Source organism: Monodelphis domestica, chromosome 1 (genome assembly GCF_027887165.1).
Source record: "Monodelphis domestica isolate mMonDom1 chromosome 1, mMonDom1.pri, whole genome shotgun sequence".
NCBI lineage: Eukaryota > Metazoa > Chordata > Mammalia > Didelphimorphia > Didelphidae > Monodelphis > Monodelphis domestica.
The window spans coordinates 253,140,138-253,157,516 of NC_077227.1; the positions used below are offsets into that span (position 1 = coordinate 253,140,138).

Genomic DNA, 17,379 nt, shown 5'->3' on the forward strand with positions numbered 1-17,379 from the left:
ATGGGAACTCATTGGACTTTTTTCAGGTATGAGGTGGTACAGTGGATAAGAGTGTTGGGCCTCTGTCTGCCTCAGTTTTCTCATCTGCAAAACGACAGTAACAATAACAAAAGCAATTGCTTTCTAGGGGTGTTGTGAGGATGAAATGATTTATTTGTAAAGCACTTTGCAAATGTTAAGTGTCATATAAATGTTAGCTAATAATGATAATAATTTAGGCTCTATGGATTGAACTGGATAACCTGATTTCTGCTCTGAAATGTTTTGAATCTAAGGAAGACTGATTAATATCCATAGCAAAAGTTGGGAGTCATACCTTTGGTTTGTTTTGAGAGGGTGGGAAGTCCTTGATGTCAGGGCTAATGGAGTTGGTCCTTCTTTGGGTTTGTCATTTGTTGTAATGCAAAAGTACATTTTCCAAAGCTGTCTCCCTCTTTAAACAAATTCTCACCCCTTGAAAGCCCCCCACACATTCCCCCCAAATCACACACACACAAAAGATTTGGAGTTTATAAAGGGAGAACTGGGAAGAAAGTGTATAGACGTAAGGAAAAGATGGGTTTGCCTGACAGTGTTTTCTGGCTTTGCTTGTTTGGAGTCTTTTGGGAGGGAAATTTGGAGGCAGCAAACGTCACCCCAAGTTTCTGGCTGGGTGGGGGTGGGGGTGGGGAAGCCGATGGTCGGCCAGTGGTGGTGGCGGCAGCAGCAGCAGCAGCAATAGCAGCAAAAGGCAGCAATAGCAGCAGGAGCTGTGTTGTCGAGCCAAAACTCTGGGAGAGGCCGCTCTGGAATGCTGGGGCATGTGAACACAGATGGAATTAACTCCATTTGACTGGGACCCAGCCTAGACAGTCATGTGATGCTCCGGAACCGCCTCTCCCTTCCTTACTAGTCCCGGATCTGGTCCCCTCTGCCTTGGGCCCCCTCCGCCTTGGGCAGCCAAAGCACCCGTATGAGGACAACATGGGACTTGTCTGCACAGATCCTGGTCACACCACTGAAATCCTCCTCGCCCCTCCCTTGCCCTCGCCCCTCCTCCCTCCGTGCTCTGGAGGGGAAAGACCGGTGCTAGACTCCCGGCTAGGTGGCAACCGACCAAATCCGGGTCCTGTGATCTGCATAATAGAACCCTGGACGGGACAGGGATGGGGGTGGTGGCTGGGGATGGAGCTGGGGAGGAGCGGGGGAGAGACGAAGGGAAGGAGGCTGGAGGGGAGGGAAGGAGGCCGAGAAAATTGGTTACCCAAAGTCAAAAATAGCCCCAGTGACTCAGAAATGGAGCAGTTTGGAATCACAATGATTTCTGGGGAGAGGGCAAGGAGCGGCTGGTAAGTAGGTGAAAGGGGGAAAGGCAGTGAGGGAGAGGAGCCAGTAGAGATGCCTCCCTGGGGGTGCTCCTTGCTTTGGGTTAAATAGTAACTGGCTGTGCCACCTGGAGAGAAGGGGTCAGGCTGGCTGTGGGCTCCATTCCATCCCAGTGAGTCAGAGCAATCACCATCGGCTTTCGTAGCCTCCTTCAAGGCTCAGCCCCAATCCTACCTTCTACCATAGCCTCTCACCCCCAGATGACCTCCCCTGTAGTCTATTTTATTTTTATTTTTTAAGACCCTTACCTTCCACATTAGAATCAATACTAAATATTGGTTCCAAGGCAGAAGAGCAGTAAAGGCTAGGCAATGGGGGTTAAGTGACTTGCCCAGGCATGTTGGGTCATATTGGAACCCAGGACTTCCAGTTTCCAATGAGCCACCTAACTGCCCCTCTACTTTCCTTTGAGGAAAGTTGGAGGCTGCAAACTCCACTCCAACTTTCTTGTTGGAACGGATAGGAAACTGGGATAGTTGACCCCTGGAAGAAGCAGTAGCATCTGTTATGTATCGTACTTGGTTGTTTATATATTGCACTGTTAATATATTATATATTCGAAGATGACAGGGGCAGCTGGATAACTCAGTGGCTTGAGAGCCAGGCCTAGAGATGGGAGGTCCTAGGTTCAAATCTGGCCTCAGACACTTCCCAACTGTGTGACCCTGGGCAAGTCACTTGACCCCGATTGCCTAGCCCTTACCACTCTTCTGCCTTGGAATCAATACACAGTATTGATTGCAAGATGGAAGGTAAGGGTTAAAAAAAAAAAAGATGAGCTTCTTGAGGACAAAGGGAGGGTCTTTGTGCCTTTCTTTGTCTGGCATACAGCCAGCGTTTAATAAATGATTGGTAATGATTGACTACTTGGAAATAACTAGTGTGAGCTCCAGTGTTCTGGGAGATGCCTAGAGGCAGGTCTAGACCAGACTTCTGGGGTCACAGAGAAGGACTGACTAGGTAGGGACTCCGAAGGGTTGTTGGTATCAGTTCTGGTGCTCTTGCTTAGGGAAGCCAACATATGGGGCATCAATTAGGTTAATATCAATTAGGGCATCAATCTCTTATGTTCTAGTGACCCGAGTATGACTGGCAGGCAGAGTTTGCTAGGTCTAAGCATTAGAGCAGGTGAGTAAAGCATCCAGACTTCTGTTTTTTTTTTTTTGTCCAGAAATCTCTAAACCAAGATGGTTTGAGCCTACAGTATAATGTCATGGGAATAGGTTGGGCTTGAGAGTCAGCTCTATCACTTACTAGTTTTGTGATACTGAGCAAATCACTTAATCTCTCTTAGTTTGGGTTTTTGTATTTGTAAAATGGGAATAACAGTATCTCTTGCTACCTAACTCTTAGTGTTATGAGGAAAAAATTCACATTGCAAATCTTGAAATAGGATATCTTTTATATATACCATGATATTTCCTACCACTAGAATGTGAGCTCCTGGAGGGTAGAGATCATCTTTTTGCCCTTTTTTTCCTTTTTTCTTTTTTTGGTATCCCCATAGCTTAGCAGGATGTTTGGAACATAGCAGGCACTTTAAAAAATGATTGTTTGATTTTTATTACTTGGAACTCTAGTCAAGCCTACCAGATATCTCTTTGTCCCTCTTCCCTTGTGGCTGCTGAGTCATTTTCAATCATGTCTGACTCTTTATGACCCTTTTGGGATGTTCTTGGCAAAGATACTGGAGTGGTTTGCCATTTCCTTCTCCAGCTCATTTTACAGATGAGGAAACTGAGGCAACCAGGGTTAAGTGACTTGCTCAGGGTCACACAGCTACTAAGTGTGAGACTGGATTTAAACCTAGGTCTTCCTGATTCCAGCCTTGCTGCTCTATCCATTGGGCCACCTAGCTGCTCTATTCCTCCTCCTTACCTTCTCTCCAAATTCCATGGGCTAGAGGCATATCCTAAGCTTTAAATATGAGGAAAAGGCCATGGATTCTTCTTGAAATGTTGTGTTTCCTTTATTAAGTTAGTGGAGATAGATGTTTAGTGAAGTCCACCATTCTCCCTACCCACCAGGCGAGAACAGAGGAAAATGGAATGGAGTGAGGTGTGCCTTAGGTGGGGAGGAAAGAAAAAGTTAGAAAGGTAGAAGGGTGGATATGGAGAAAAATTTTAAAGAACAACCATTTTCTTTCTAGATCAGCATTCCTTATCATCCATCATGATTGCTATCTTCAACAACATTCATCTGAGGCTTTCTCAGTTCTACCTCTGTTTTCTAGTTGAAAGCCCTGACTCCCTTATCCCTAAATAAAATGAGCTTTTCTGGCCCTGGCCAGGGTCCAACCCCCTGGGCTGATGTGTGGTTGCCTCACTTGCCCATTACATCTAAATGGTGATTCTAGCCAGGCTTTACTCCCCTCCAGTTATAGCTCCTTCACCTGCAACCACACATCCTGCTTCTCAGGTTCCTTCTGTTTCCAAATCTACAAGTCTATGAAAATACATGGGGGGGGGGGGGGGCTATTACTATCTGAACTTAAATGATAAAGAAGCTGATGATTTAGTTTTCTAGGCCTTAGTTTCCCCATCTGTGGAATAGAGAATTTGAACTCAATGGTGCAGGAAGTCCCTTTCTGCTGCTTAGTCTGCTCATCTGGACTGCTTGGAGCAGGTCCCCAGATTTCCAGAGCTTTACTTAAGCATTTTTTCCACCAAATCATCTGAGCTCAGGTGCAGAGAATCTATGTGGTCATCTAGCTTTGAGAAAGGTGAGAAAACCCTTCCCAGAATACACCTCAAAGGAGCAGACTTGGGGGTGATCCTAAAGGATGAGAGATCTCTTCTGTTTCCCTGAACATTCAGGTCAGTACCATTTAACACTATTTAGCACTGTCCCTGGCATGTAATAGGCATTTAATAAATGCTCATTCCCTTAGAGGTTCTGGAAGATTGTTTTTCAGAAAGAACTCTATTATAGATACCTTCATTATGATTTTTTAAAAAAGTAAGAATAATAATGGAAGTAAAATTGAGCTTTGGCTTGCTTTTTATCCCTCTGTCACCTCTTTAATTTGGATCCATTTCTTTTTTTAAAAATTCTGACATGGGGGGGCAGCTGGGTAGCTCAGTGGATTGAGAGCCAGGCCTAGAGATGGGAGGTCCTAGGTTCAAATCTGGCCTCAGACACTTCCCCGCTGTGTGACCCTGGGCAAGTCACTTAACCCCATTTGTCTAGCCCTTACCACTCTTCTGCCTTGGAATCAATACATAGTATTGACTCCAATATGGAAGGTAAGGGTTTAAAAAAAATTTCTGACATATACACAAAGAACATTTCCATATTAAAAATAGATCAGAAAATAAAGGATTATATTTGAAACTGTGAATTTCTATTATGGGCTATTTGCTTTGAAAAATATATGTTTACAAATGTTTATATGTACTCTATGTTTATATATATGTAGTATGTTTATATAGTCTATACATATGCACTAAATTCATCATGTTACTTTCTTTTTAAATTTAAAAAAAATGTTTTTTTAACCCCTTACCTTTTGTCTTAGAATCAGTACCATGTTTTGGTTCCAAGCCAGAAGAGTGGCAAAGGCTAAGTGACTTGCCTAGGATTACACAGCTAGGAAGTGTCTAAGGCCAAATTTGAACCCAGGACCTTCCTTCTCCAGGCTTCGTTCTCTACCCATTGAGCTATGTACTTCTTGCCCCTATCACATTATTTTCAAGACTGTCTTGCCTGTCCATGTCTCCTTCTGAACTTTGTTCTTTTTTCCTCTGTATATTTAAAAAATGCTTCAGTGACACTTCTTTCCTTCCTGCCTCCATCTACCCATCCTTCCCTCTTTCTCTCTCTTTCCTTCTTTTTTTCCCTTTATCTCTTTCTTTCCTATTGCTAGCTCCTCACTTTCAGCCAAACCAGCACCCTTCCCCCAGTGAAAAAAGAAAAACAAAACCCTTGTAACAGATATGTACAGTCAAGGAAAACAGATCCACAATTTCACTATGTTAAAAAATCCATGTCTCTTTGTGCATCTTGAATCCATCACCCCTCTATCAGGAGGTGGCCAGCATGCTTCATTGCTGGAGTTGTGAATGATCCTTGCATTGATCAGAGGTCTTAATTTTTTCCCAGTTGTTTGTTTTTACAACAAACAGCCTCCTTGCTGTTTCTTGAACAGGACACACCATCTCTGGAATCCAAGTATTTTCATTGGCATTCTTTGGTGCCAGGAACACTCTCTCCTCATCCTTGCCTCCTGGCTTCTCTGGCTTCCTTTGGGTCTTGGCTAAACTACCACCTTTTGCCAAGAAGCCTTTCTCAACCCTCTTTAGTTTTCCTGCCTTCCCTCTGAAGCCACCCTCATTTTGTCATCTTCTTCATCAATCGTTCATAAACATCTCATCTCCCCCATTAGATTGTGAGCTTGTTGAGGACAGGGACTGTTTCTGTTTTTCTTTGTTTCTTTAGTGATTAGCAGAATGCCTGGTGCATGTTAGGTGCTTAAGAAATACTTGGCTTGACTTCTACTGCTGTTGCTACTGAATACATTGTTCTCTTGGTTTTATTCACTTTATTAAGTTGGATCTATTTCTGACAGGGAAGGGGGTTCTAAGCTCTGAATCAGGTGCCTTGGCAGGGACTTTGGTCCAGTCACAAGGATTGGAGACCAAAGCTGGCTTAATCATTATTACCTGAAGGCAAAGCAAAGGGGAAAGAGGCAAGTTTTAATTACTGACTTTTGGAAACATCCATTAGTGCAATGGAAAGGGCTTTGGACTTGAAGTTAGGAAACCCATTCATGATCCAAAGTAAGAATCAACCTTTGAAAACTGAGAACTGACCAGATAGCTGCTTACTGGCCTAGGGAATGGCTTCATATTCTCTTAACACTAGAGCTATTGATCTATACTTCTTCCCCATGGATTGTTAAATCTGTCTGATGCAAATTAATTAGGCCAACAAGCAGCCAATTAATATTTCTGGGTCCCCACTATAGGATGATAAAGAGATGAACTCAGTCCTTGCCCTTTATTCTGCTGGGAGGGCAGGTACAAAATCTTCACTCTCTCCATGATGACTGCATACCATTTTCTACCCAAAGGCTGCCAACTCCACCCTCCAAACTGGCCCAGTGCCAACATCTTCACCCACATCTTGCCAAAGGCTTTGCCAGCTTAAAAGGGAGGCAACGTAATACAAAGGGCAGAGTAGGGGTGGAATTCCCAGACTTCTGGGCTCTGTTCCCAGGCTTTCCATGTGACTTTGGGTGACTCATTTCCCAATTTTTTGCCTCAGTTTCCCTCTACCTTTACCTCTGCTGGCCTCAGAGCTCCTTCCTGTCAAGGCTTGTGGTAGGGGAGAGCTATGTTGATTTAAGAGGAAGCCTCTTAACCTAGGGAGTCACAGTATAACATTATGGAAAGAACAATTGGCCTTGGAATCAGAAGACAGCTTAGTTCAAATCCTATATCTAACACTGGCAGTTTCAAAGAGAGCAAATCAACCAATCTCCTAGAGCCTCAGTTGCCTTATCTATAAATAGGGATAATACTATCTGTAGTACTTAATTCATTGGATCTTTGTGACTAGCAAATCAGATAAGATATGTAAAGCGCTTTGTAAACCTTAAAACTTCCATCTCCCTCCCTGGGTGGACCTAGACCCTAGTGATTTCTGGGTATCACTCCAGCCTACCGCTACTGCCTCTCCCCTATCTTTCTAGACTTCTTATCCCTTATCCCCTCCCTCCACTCCAATATATTCCTTGATCCAGTGACATTGTTCTTCTCTTTGCTCAAAGAACAAGACCTTCCACCTCCCCAATGTGGACATTTTCACGGACACCTGAAATCCTCTGAGTCTTCATCTTTACCTTCCCTGGCTTCCTCCAAGTCCTAGTGACAAGCTTATAAACTCTTTTAATCCTTGTGCCTTCTTTTTGTAGATTATTTCCTATTTATCCTGTATGTGGTTTGTATATTGCCTCCCCCTTTAATAATGATAACTACCATTTATTTAGCACTTACTAAATGCTTTACAATTATTATTTCATTTTACCCTCAGAAAAACTTTGGGGGATGGGTGCTATTTAACAGTTGTGGAAACTGAGGCAGGGAAGGCAAGTGATTCAGTGGATCGAGAGCCAGGCCTGGAGTTAGGAAGACCTGGGTTCAAATGTGCCTTCAGATACATCCTACAGGGTAATCCTGGACAAATCACTTCATCCCTATTGCCCATTCCTTACTGCTCTTCTGCCTTGGAACCAATACTTAGAATTTATTCTAAGAGAGAAGATAAGGGTTTAAAAAAAAAAGGAAACAGCAGAGGTTACGGCTAAATCTGGGCCCCTCCTTTATCCACAGTACCATCCAGGTGCCTACCATTAGACTGTGAGCCTGACTATCTTTGAGCTGTCTGCATTCCCAGCCCTGGCACATAGTAGACCCTTAATAAATGCTTTCCACCTGACTGTGACTGTTTCCATTTTCCCTTCTTGTCCTTGCACTCTCCTTTCCTTCCTTGAGACCTCCTGAGTATTATTACTATGCTTAGCAAGGCTGCCCAGTGACTCTCTCTGTAAGTGGGGTGGGATCCAGGCTTGGGAGCTGGCCTGTCTGGAGGCCATCGGCTTTCCACACAGAAACTTTCCCAGAGGAAGCTGGGGTCGGGGAGGGGGATGTGGTGATGGGGGTCCAGGGGCCCTGGAGAATAGAAGGTCTGATTCTCTGCCCTTGCATTAGGGGTGGAGGTAGGGGCTGGTCCTTCTTTCTTCCCTTCCAGCAAGCCTGAGTCAACAACAGAATGCAGCCCCTGGCCCCCTTCCAGCCAGCAGAAGCACGAGGTGAGTGATTCACCCAGCTTGATTGACTCCCTTCACCCGGCACCTGGTGGGCATGTCCCAGCACAGCCTGGGATTGCCCCTACAGAAGGAGTGAAGGGAGGAGCCCTGTCCCCTGGGATGGAATCTGCTTCTGCAGAGTCGTTTTTCTAGCTCCACTTGTAAACTGTGAGTTAAAAATAAAACCCAGAGCCAGGGCAATGAGAGGGGAAGGGCGGAGGAAGAGAGGAAGGCTGGTGAGACAGAAGGAAGGAGCTCCTAGGAAGCCCTGGAACAGTGAGTGGGATGCTACTGTGGGACGGGATGGTCCATTGGGAAAAGATGACTAGATGTTCTCTTTGCCAGACAAACCAAACATCATAGACTTCACACCTTTTAGGAGCTTTACAGATAATCTAAGCCAAAACTAATTTTGTAAATGGGGAAACTGAGACCAGAGAGATGAAGACTTGAACACAACTAATTAATGGTAGAGCTGCTACTTCAGATCAGAACTTCTGATCACCCTGAAGATTTGTATTTCCACAACAACACAGTTCCTCTCCTACTTTTCTCTATCTAGGATTTATAGGGCAGCTAGGTATCCAGGTGGATAGAGTGCCAGGCTTGGAGTCAGGAAGACTCATCTTTCTGAGTTCAAATTCATCCTCAGATACTTATTAGCCATATGATCCTAGGCAAGTCACTTAACAATTTTATTTGCCTCAGTTTCCTCATCTGTAAAATAAGCTGGAGAAGGAAATGGCAAGCCACTCTAGTATCAGAAAATCCCAAATGGGGTCATAAAGAGTTGGACATGACTAAAAAACAATTAAACAATGACCTAGGACTGTGTTGGCAAGCTTATGGCATGTATGCCAGAGGGAACTGCTCCCTTCCCCCTCTCCAGGCACACTTGAGAACATTCCTCATGTCACCCACCCCTCTGCCCAGCAGCCCAATGGGAGCACTTCCTCCCTCCCCTCTCTGGGGTAAGTTGGGGGACTCACATGCAGTTTGGGCAATTGATCTCTAAAAGGCTGGTCATCACTGACCTGGGATTTAGATTTAAAGTTAGAAGAATTTTAGAGGTCATCAAAAATACTCTCTCCTCCCCCAATTTTACAGAAACTGAAGTGTTGAGAGGCTTTTTAAAAAATTGTGCTGGCTATAGCCAGACAGCTAATAATTGTCTCAGGAAGGATTTCAACTCAGGTTTTCCTCATTCTAAGCCCAGTGCTTATAGCTATCATCCCACTTAGCTGTCTACCTTTTAAAAAAAAATAGTGTAAACATTTTACAAGAGGGGTAACTAAGTTCATAGAGAGGGAAAGAAAAATTTAATCAAACTTTCATCAAGAGCCTACTATAAAAAAGAACCTACTATGTGCAATGCACTGTATTGACCCTGGGGATATAAATATAAAATAAGGAGAGTTTATACCCTTAATGAACTTGAATTGTATTTGGTTGGAAGGATATATATAACCTCTTTACAAGTAAGACAATTCAAAGTATATTTTCTGTAATGCAAACTCATTTCAATAGGGAGAGAGTGCCAAAACTAGGGGAAATCACTTTAGGCCTCATTATTTTTGCTCCCTGTTAGCCTATCTATTGGTCCAGACTTTTGTTCTTAAATTCCCCAACCTGTGCCCTCTGTTCATTAGATTTGCCTCATCACTATCCCACAAACACATTATATTCTCTTTCCCAGGTCTTTACAAGATCAGAACTCCATAGTTGGGAGGGACCTCCAGGGCTATCCAGGCTAGCCCCAACCCAAAGCATGAATTCTTTATATAAAACTCCCTCATCAAGCAATCAGATTATCTTTCTTGGAAGACCTCTCGTGACAGTCACTAGTCACTATGGAGTACATGGCATTTTTGGATAACTCTAATTGTTAGGAAACTTACCCTGGGCAAGTCACTTCACCATGTTAGCCTCAGTTTCCTCGTTTGGAAAATGAGCTGGAGAAGGAAATGGCAAACCACTTCTTTGCCAAGAAAACCCCAAATGGGGTCAGAAAGAGTTAGACATAACTGAAATGACTGAATAACAACAATTGTTAGGAAGTTTTTCCTTTCATGGAGTCAAAATATTAGACATTGGAAATAACTTCTCTCCATTTCCCATATTTATTGCCCCTTGAGGCCAAGCAAAACAAGTCTAATACCTCTTCCATGTGATAGTTCTTAAAAGTAGTTATTAACTGTCTCTCTTCCTCCTCCCACCCAGGACTTTCCTCTTTTCTCCAGGCTAAGTATCCCCAGTTCCTTCAACCAATTCCCAAGTGGCACAATTTCACTCCTACTGTCCTACTCTCCAAAATGCCATGCATATGGTGTGCTTGTTGTTGTTGGTTGACTCTCGAACCGAGGATGACGATTGTCTTTGTGCGTTTTTATACACAAAGACACCTGTGCATGAAGATTTAAGTGGAAAAGTCGATGCACAGAGACAGTCCCACTCTCTTGGAGTTGGAAGCCTGGGTCCATTGGCATGAAAAGTCGTTACACCTGGAGACTTCCTCAGCTGCATTGGATGGCAGTGTTGTCTTTTGTGCTCCAACACACCCTAAACACTCCACAGTGCTTTGCTGCATCGCCATCTCAGCCGTTGAACCTTCTTGTTGGTTTCTTCCATCTGTTCGGCCAAAGCAGTCTTCACATGCTGGGTGAGCAAAGTCCTAGTTCACCAGGGGTCCACGACGACCCGATGGCTACCCTCACAAGGTTTAGCCGGCCTGTCAAAGCCTTTGCCCGGGGGTGTGGCCGCTGCCGCATGCTAGCAGCTACTAGGAGCCACAAGTGAGAGCTGGGTGTCAGGTGAGGGTCAGTGGCTGGAGAGCTGCCCTAGAAGGGCACAACAAGCCCTCCATACCAGAGATATTACCCCTCCCTGAGCACCCCATACACCCCACACATGGTGTGCATGGATGCACAAATGCACATACACAGAGCCAGGAATGTTCTATCCTTCTACCTAACCAAATGCTACCCATTCTTTCAGGTCCAACTCAAGCCCTACATTCTCCAAAAAGCTCTTCCTGACTACACCTGCTTGACTGATTGAACAAACATTGATTAAGCCCCTATAATTTGCAGAAGAAAAAAGATAGTTTTTGCCTTCAATGTCTTCCTGACCTCTGAATTTCTATAACTTACAACCCAAATGGAAAGAGTAAAAATATTAATTCATAAACAAAGGTGCAATGAACTCTCAAGAAATAGCCTGGATAAGCTTGAAAGGAGGAGGGATATAGGGGAAAAGATGAAAAAGGAGGATATTTCTGGAGGCAATGGATTGAAGGTTAGGCTGTGGAAATAGCAGAGTCTTGCAAAGCTTTGCTTGAGAGCCTGGAATTTAAACTTATGCTTCTGAATTATGGGAGGAATCAGAAGGAAGTCAACCTTAAGGGTAATAACCTTGAGCAAGTCCAGGCCTGGCAGTAGGCTATTTGTCCTATTCCTCAAAGTAAAGTGGTTTTCCCAGGGTTCTTAAGGTCCCCATCTGTATGTGCCCCTTTTGCCTTTTCCCACCAATAGAGGTCAAAGACCTAAGTGTTTGACACTGGGCAGGAGCAATAACATTGTGTCCTGGTGACACAGTCTGTGTTATCATCCCATTGGGAAAGGGACTAGTAATAGGAACTCTCAGATGAAGAAACTCCATGAATTCAAGTCAACCCTTTCTCTGCTATTGATTTTCCTTGCTTTGAAGAATTTATCTTTATCAATGTAGATCAGCTACTATTTTTTAATATATACTCTTAGAGACTTGTCAAGAGATATATAAATTGACTTGTCAGGGTCACCCTCCCAGGATGTGTCATAGGAGGGACTAGAACCCTAGACTTCCTGGACTTAAGACCCAGACACATAGAGGTAGCTGGTGCCCAAGTATATAGAATGCTGAGTCAGCAGACTGGAAGATCTGATTTAAAATCTGCCCTCAGAGGCTAACTGTGACTCAAGACAAATCATTTAACCTGTGCTTGTCTCAATTTTCTCAACTATAAAATGGGGATAATAGCACTCTTCAAAGGATGTTTTATATAATCTAAATATATAATCTATAATATATAATTATAATTTTTAGATTACATATGGATAATACATAAAATAGATTATATACATGTAGATTACATAAATGTTATTACTATATTATATACCATATAGTATAAGATTTCAATTAATGTCCAGCAACTCCAAGATTTATATTTTATAAAGTTTATTAATAATCCTAGAAGTAAAGGAATAAAAAGGTAATTATCTAACAAAATAAGACGACATGACTAAATTTTCTTGCCTGTTTAAAAAGCTGCTCCACCAAAGCCATGATAGGAAGAGAAGAGAACGAGAGGTGGGGCTACACCAAATTTATATCCTCCCTACGTCAGTATGTAAGGTGAGGAGGAGAGTGGGGTGAAGAAATTATAGTTCTAGGGTACAGGTACAGATATTAATTATACAATATACCATATTATAGATTATATACTATAGCATATGTATATAATATAGATTATTGACATTATATATTATGAAATATATAATCTATAAGTTTTTATATTCTAAATAATCTAAAGTAGCCTTATTTGCTTCCAGTCAATGAAGTTCAACAGAATAGTAATAGCTAACATTTACATAGCTCTCTGTGACTGACCCGTACTATGCTAAATGCTTTGCAATTATTATCTCATTTGAGTCTCACAACAACCCTGGGTTGGTAGGTGCTATTATTATTATTATTATTATTATCATCAACTTACAGATGAAGAAACAGATAAGTAGAGGCTAGGTGACATCCACGGTCACTCTAGCTAGTATAGGAAGGGGATGAATAGAACTTGGGTATGGGGCAGAATTTCTTTCTTTGCTCCACAGCAAAATCTGAGCATAGCAGAGCCAGCAGGGAAGGGAAGGAATACTGTAGCTGCCAGGGCAACAGTGAAACAAAGAATCTGCTTTTCAGTCAAGTCCTGGTGGTGAGGGAGGGGTCCAGAGGACCTCCTCTCAACTCTCCCTTTTGACTTCTTGGGTCTGGAGGGGACTTCTTTCCATTTAGGTAGATATACCAGGAAATCATCAACCAATGAGCATTTATTAAGCACCAAGCCTATAACAGACACTGGCGATAACAAAGGGAAAATATGAAACAATCTCTGCCTTCTAGGAACTTTTTTCAAGGTATACATATATAATTATACATACTTTAAAAAACCAAACGACAGACCTGAGATCTCCCCTTAATCAAACTCCATCTTCCAATGCAGTTCTACAGAAGTTCTCTAATTTAGAGTTTGCCTGGGGGCACAGAGAGGTTAGGATCACAAAACTAAAATTTGTCAGAGGTGCAGCATGAACTCAGTTGAAAAATGAGGCAGGTCCAATATCGATGAGAGGCTCCTGTCCCTTCGACAAAATATCCAGTATATTGGCAGGGTGGATAGGCATTAGCTAGGTGGCACAGTGGATAGAGTGAAGTCAGAAAGACTTAAGTTCAAATCTCACCTCTGACACTTATTTGCTATGTGACTGAGCCAGTCGATTAATCCTGCTGGCCTCAGTTTCCTTATCTGTTAAATGAGCTAGAGAAGGAAAGGGCAAACCACTTCAGTAGCTTTGCCAAGAAAACCTCAAATGGGATAAAAAATCAGACATTACTGAAAAGGATTAAAACAACAACAAATAACAACAACAATAAAAGGGCCTTGGAGAGGCATAAGGAAATGCTTCCTGTGGAAAGCAGTATTTGAAGGAAAGGAGGATTTCTAAGAGGTGGAAGTGAAGAAAGGGTTAATTTCAAGCCCAGGAATAGTTTGGACTGTTTGACAAGATGGTAGAGTATGGAAAGGGGAGTCATGTGTAATGTTCTGAAGGTAGTATTTGATCCTAAAAGTAATGGGGAGACATTAGAGTTTATTGAGGAGAGTAGTGACATGGTAGAATAGGTCCCAGGACTTAAACTGTGAAAAAGCTTCGAAACATTAGGAATAACTTGTGAACTTCCAACCCATCAACTTGACTTATGTATGATAATAAGACAGGAAATATACTTCATAGTGTGTGTTGATCCCCTTTGTCCCTGAATAAAATATTCCAAGAAAATCTTAGTACAAAAATGTCCCTGTATGAAGTCATAAAAAAGCAGAACTGTCCTGGTCAAACAGGTAAATCTGGTCATCTTAGCTTAATGGCTACTTAAGTTACAGGAAGAGACAAGAGGGAGTAATTAGGTCCCTGGAGTAAGGACATCTGGGTTCTGCCCTTTCTGTATTAGGTAATTCTGGGAAAGTCACATGTCATCTCAAGATATCAGTTTCTTATTAGCTAAGGAGAAATTAAGAAAAAGATGTCTGTATATAGATAGCATTAATATGCTTTGGTGAGCTACTTTGAAACCTTGGACTATCGTGAGTTATCATCTAAGAGAAAAGGTTCATTGTAGCCTGATAAGAAACCTTTCTGGATGCCATATTACTGACTGGTGCCATCTTGGTCATGGATGAAGACCTTTCCTAGACTCAAAGGAGAATTTGGTACTAAAGAGTAGGTGGCCCCAGAGCCTATACCAGTGATGGTGAACCTATGGTGGGCACACAGCCAACCCCTCCCCTCCTCCCCACCCCACTCCCAGTTTATTATTAGAAAGGCAGAAGGACTAGGGGGAGCTGCTTCCCTCTCCCTCTCTCCCATGCCTGATGACATTTTTTCACATCCCCTGCCCCTCTGTCCAGCTGCCTAATGGAAGCACACAGGGGTTAAGGTGGGTGGCTCACAGGTTGCAGGGTTGGAGGGGAGTGGACTGCTGGGGCCACTCCCCTCCCCTTCTCTACACTCACTTAGGACATTCTTCACTTCACTCACCCAGTAACCCAATAGGAGCACTTCCTCCCTCCCCTGTGTGGGGTAAAGAGTGGGGCGAAATGCAACTAGAACTCGGTGGGGGAGAAGGGGCACAGCATTTGGTCTGAGGGGTGGGGTAGGGATAGGGCCTGGCACTCCATCTCTAAAAGGTTTGCCATCACTCGTCTATGCCATAGAAAACCTATTGAGTGACCCAGCTCCAAATAGCAGAGAGAACAAAGGTCAAGGTGGGTTGTTGTTGTTGGTGGTGGTATCCTAATAGACCTAGGCCCCTGCCTCAACAAAAATAAATCTCTCTAGCTACCAACCTAGGATTAAAAACAAAACAAAACAACAACAACAAAAAAAAACCTCTTACCTTCTGTCTTAGAATTGAGACTAAGTACCAGTTCCAAGGCAGAAGAGTGGTAAGGACTAGGCAATTGTGGCTGTGACTTACCCAGTGGTCACAGAGTTAGGAAGTATCCAATGTCATATTTGTAACTAGGTTGGCCTGACTCTCTATCCCCTGAGCCACCTAGCTGCCCCTAGACCAAGAGTTCTTGAGGCAGCTTGATTAGGCTTAATTCAGTCCTTTGAGGGGAAATAATTTCTTGCCCATAGATAAAATATTCCTGATAGGTATATTGGAATGGGAAGCTACTCTTCCTCAAGGCTCTTAGCTCTGTTACTCTTAGCTCTTCTTCTTCTTCTTCTCCTTCTCCTTCTCCTTCTCCTTCTCCTTCTCCTTCTCCTTCTCCTTCTCCTTCTCCTTCTCCTTCTCCTTCTCCTTCTCCTTCTCCTTCTCCTCCCTTACCTAGAATAAACAGAGCATTAGGGAGATCAATCTCTGGGGAAGAGCCATGGCCAAGATAGAAAACCTGAAAGAGAAAGAATTTGATTAAAAATTGTGATCCAAGTGCAATGACCAATCATGATTCTATGATGATGAAGCCACCTCCTGACAGAGAGGTCACAAACTCAAAGTACAGAATGAGACATGTACTTTTTGGATATGGCCAATGGGGAAATTTGTTTTTCTTCACTGTGCATATTTGCTAAAAGATTTTGGATTTTCATTTCTTTTTTTTTTTTGAGTGATTAGGAGATAGAGCATGAAGAAACAAAAATTAATTTTTGTTGATTAAAAAATAAAATTTAATTAAAGTTGTTGAATAGTTCAATATTTCAGATTTTTCTGATCTAGATTTTACATCTTTTGTGGAATGGGGTGTTGGCAGAGATAGAGACAGTATCCAGGACTAAGTTTTGTGTGTTTCATATGGATAGGATGGATAGAATTATAGGGAAGCTAGGTGGTGCAGTGGATAGAGTGCTAGACTTGGAGTCAGGAAGACTCATCTCTAAGTTCAAATCTGACCTCAGACATTAGCTATGGGACTTTGAGGAAGTTATTTAACCCCATTGGCCTCAGTTTCCTCATCTGGAAAATAATTGGGAAAAGGAAATGGCAAACCATTCAAGCATCTTTGCCAAGAGAACCCCAAATGGAGTCACAAAGAGTCAGGTGTGACTGAAAAATGGCTGAACAACAACAAATAACAAAGGTAGAATTAAAGAATTTAGAACAAATAGGAACCTTGAGAGATTGCCTATTCCAAATCCCCTCCTTTTTCACATAGGGAAACTGAAGTTCAGACAAGTTTTCTGACATGTACAAAGTCACCCAGTTAGTAAGTAGAGGCAGAGAGTTGTATAGTGAGTAGAGTATTAAACCTATAGTCAGAAAGACTTGAGTTCAAATCTTGACATAGACACTAGCTGTGTGATGCTGTGCAAGTCAACTAACCTCTGCCTTAATTTCCTCATTCCATAAATTCCATTCCTCATCCATAAAACGAAAATAATATCTACCTCCCAGGGTTGTTGTGATGATCAAATGAGAAAATATATGTATGGAGCTTTGCAAATTTTAATATATTCTATAAATGCTATTATTGGTAAAGAGCAAAACTAGGATTTGAACCCAGATCTTCTAATTTCAAATCCCATCTGATTTCAGCAGCAGTTTTCATCTTAAGACAAATGGTACAAAGTGTTGAATGTATTTTACTCCAAGGACCCTTGTAAGAACATTCCTGTTACCTTGCCTTTCCTATTCTAATCTGACATATATTCAAAGCATCTGTGAGGCAGCTATTTAGCACAGTGTATAGAATGCCAGGCTTGGAATTCAGAGGTGTCAGGTTCAAATATTCTGTCACATGTCCAAACTGAGTGATCCTATGATCCTGGGCAAGTCACTTAACCTCCTTGCCTAGCCCTTACCCCTCTTCTACTTTAGAATCAATATTTACTATCAATTCTAAGAAAGAAGGTAAGGGTTTAAAAAACAAAACAAAAGTAAGGGGTATT

At 42.5% G+C, this 17,379-nt stretch overlaps 1 long non-coding RNA gene across 2 annotated transcripts; it reads left to right on the forward strand.

Moving 5' to 3' along the window:
* The first annotated feature begins 1,194 nt into the window (after positions 1 to 1,194).
* LOC107650765 (uncharacterized) lies at positions 1,195 to 12,664 on the forward strand. Of its 2 annotated transcripts, XR_001626726.2 has the most exons (4): positions 1,195 to 1,328; positions 8,076 to 8,176; positions 10,394 to 10,832; positions 11,168 to 12,663. It is a non-coding gene; the product is annotated as an uncharacterized LOC107650765 (long non-coding RNA). The 2 variants fall into 2 exon arrangements; XR_008914962.1 differs by having other exon boundaries at positions 10,394 to 12,664.
* Positions 12,665 to 17,379: the final 4,715 nt, after the last annotated feature.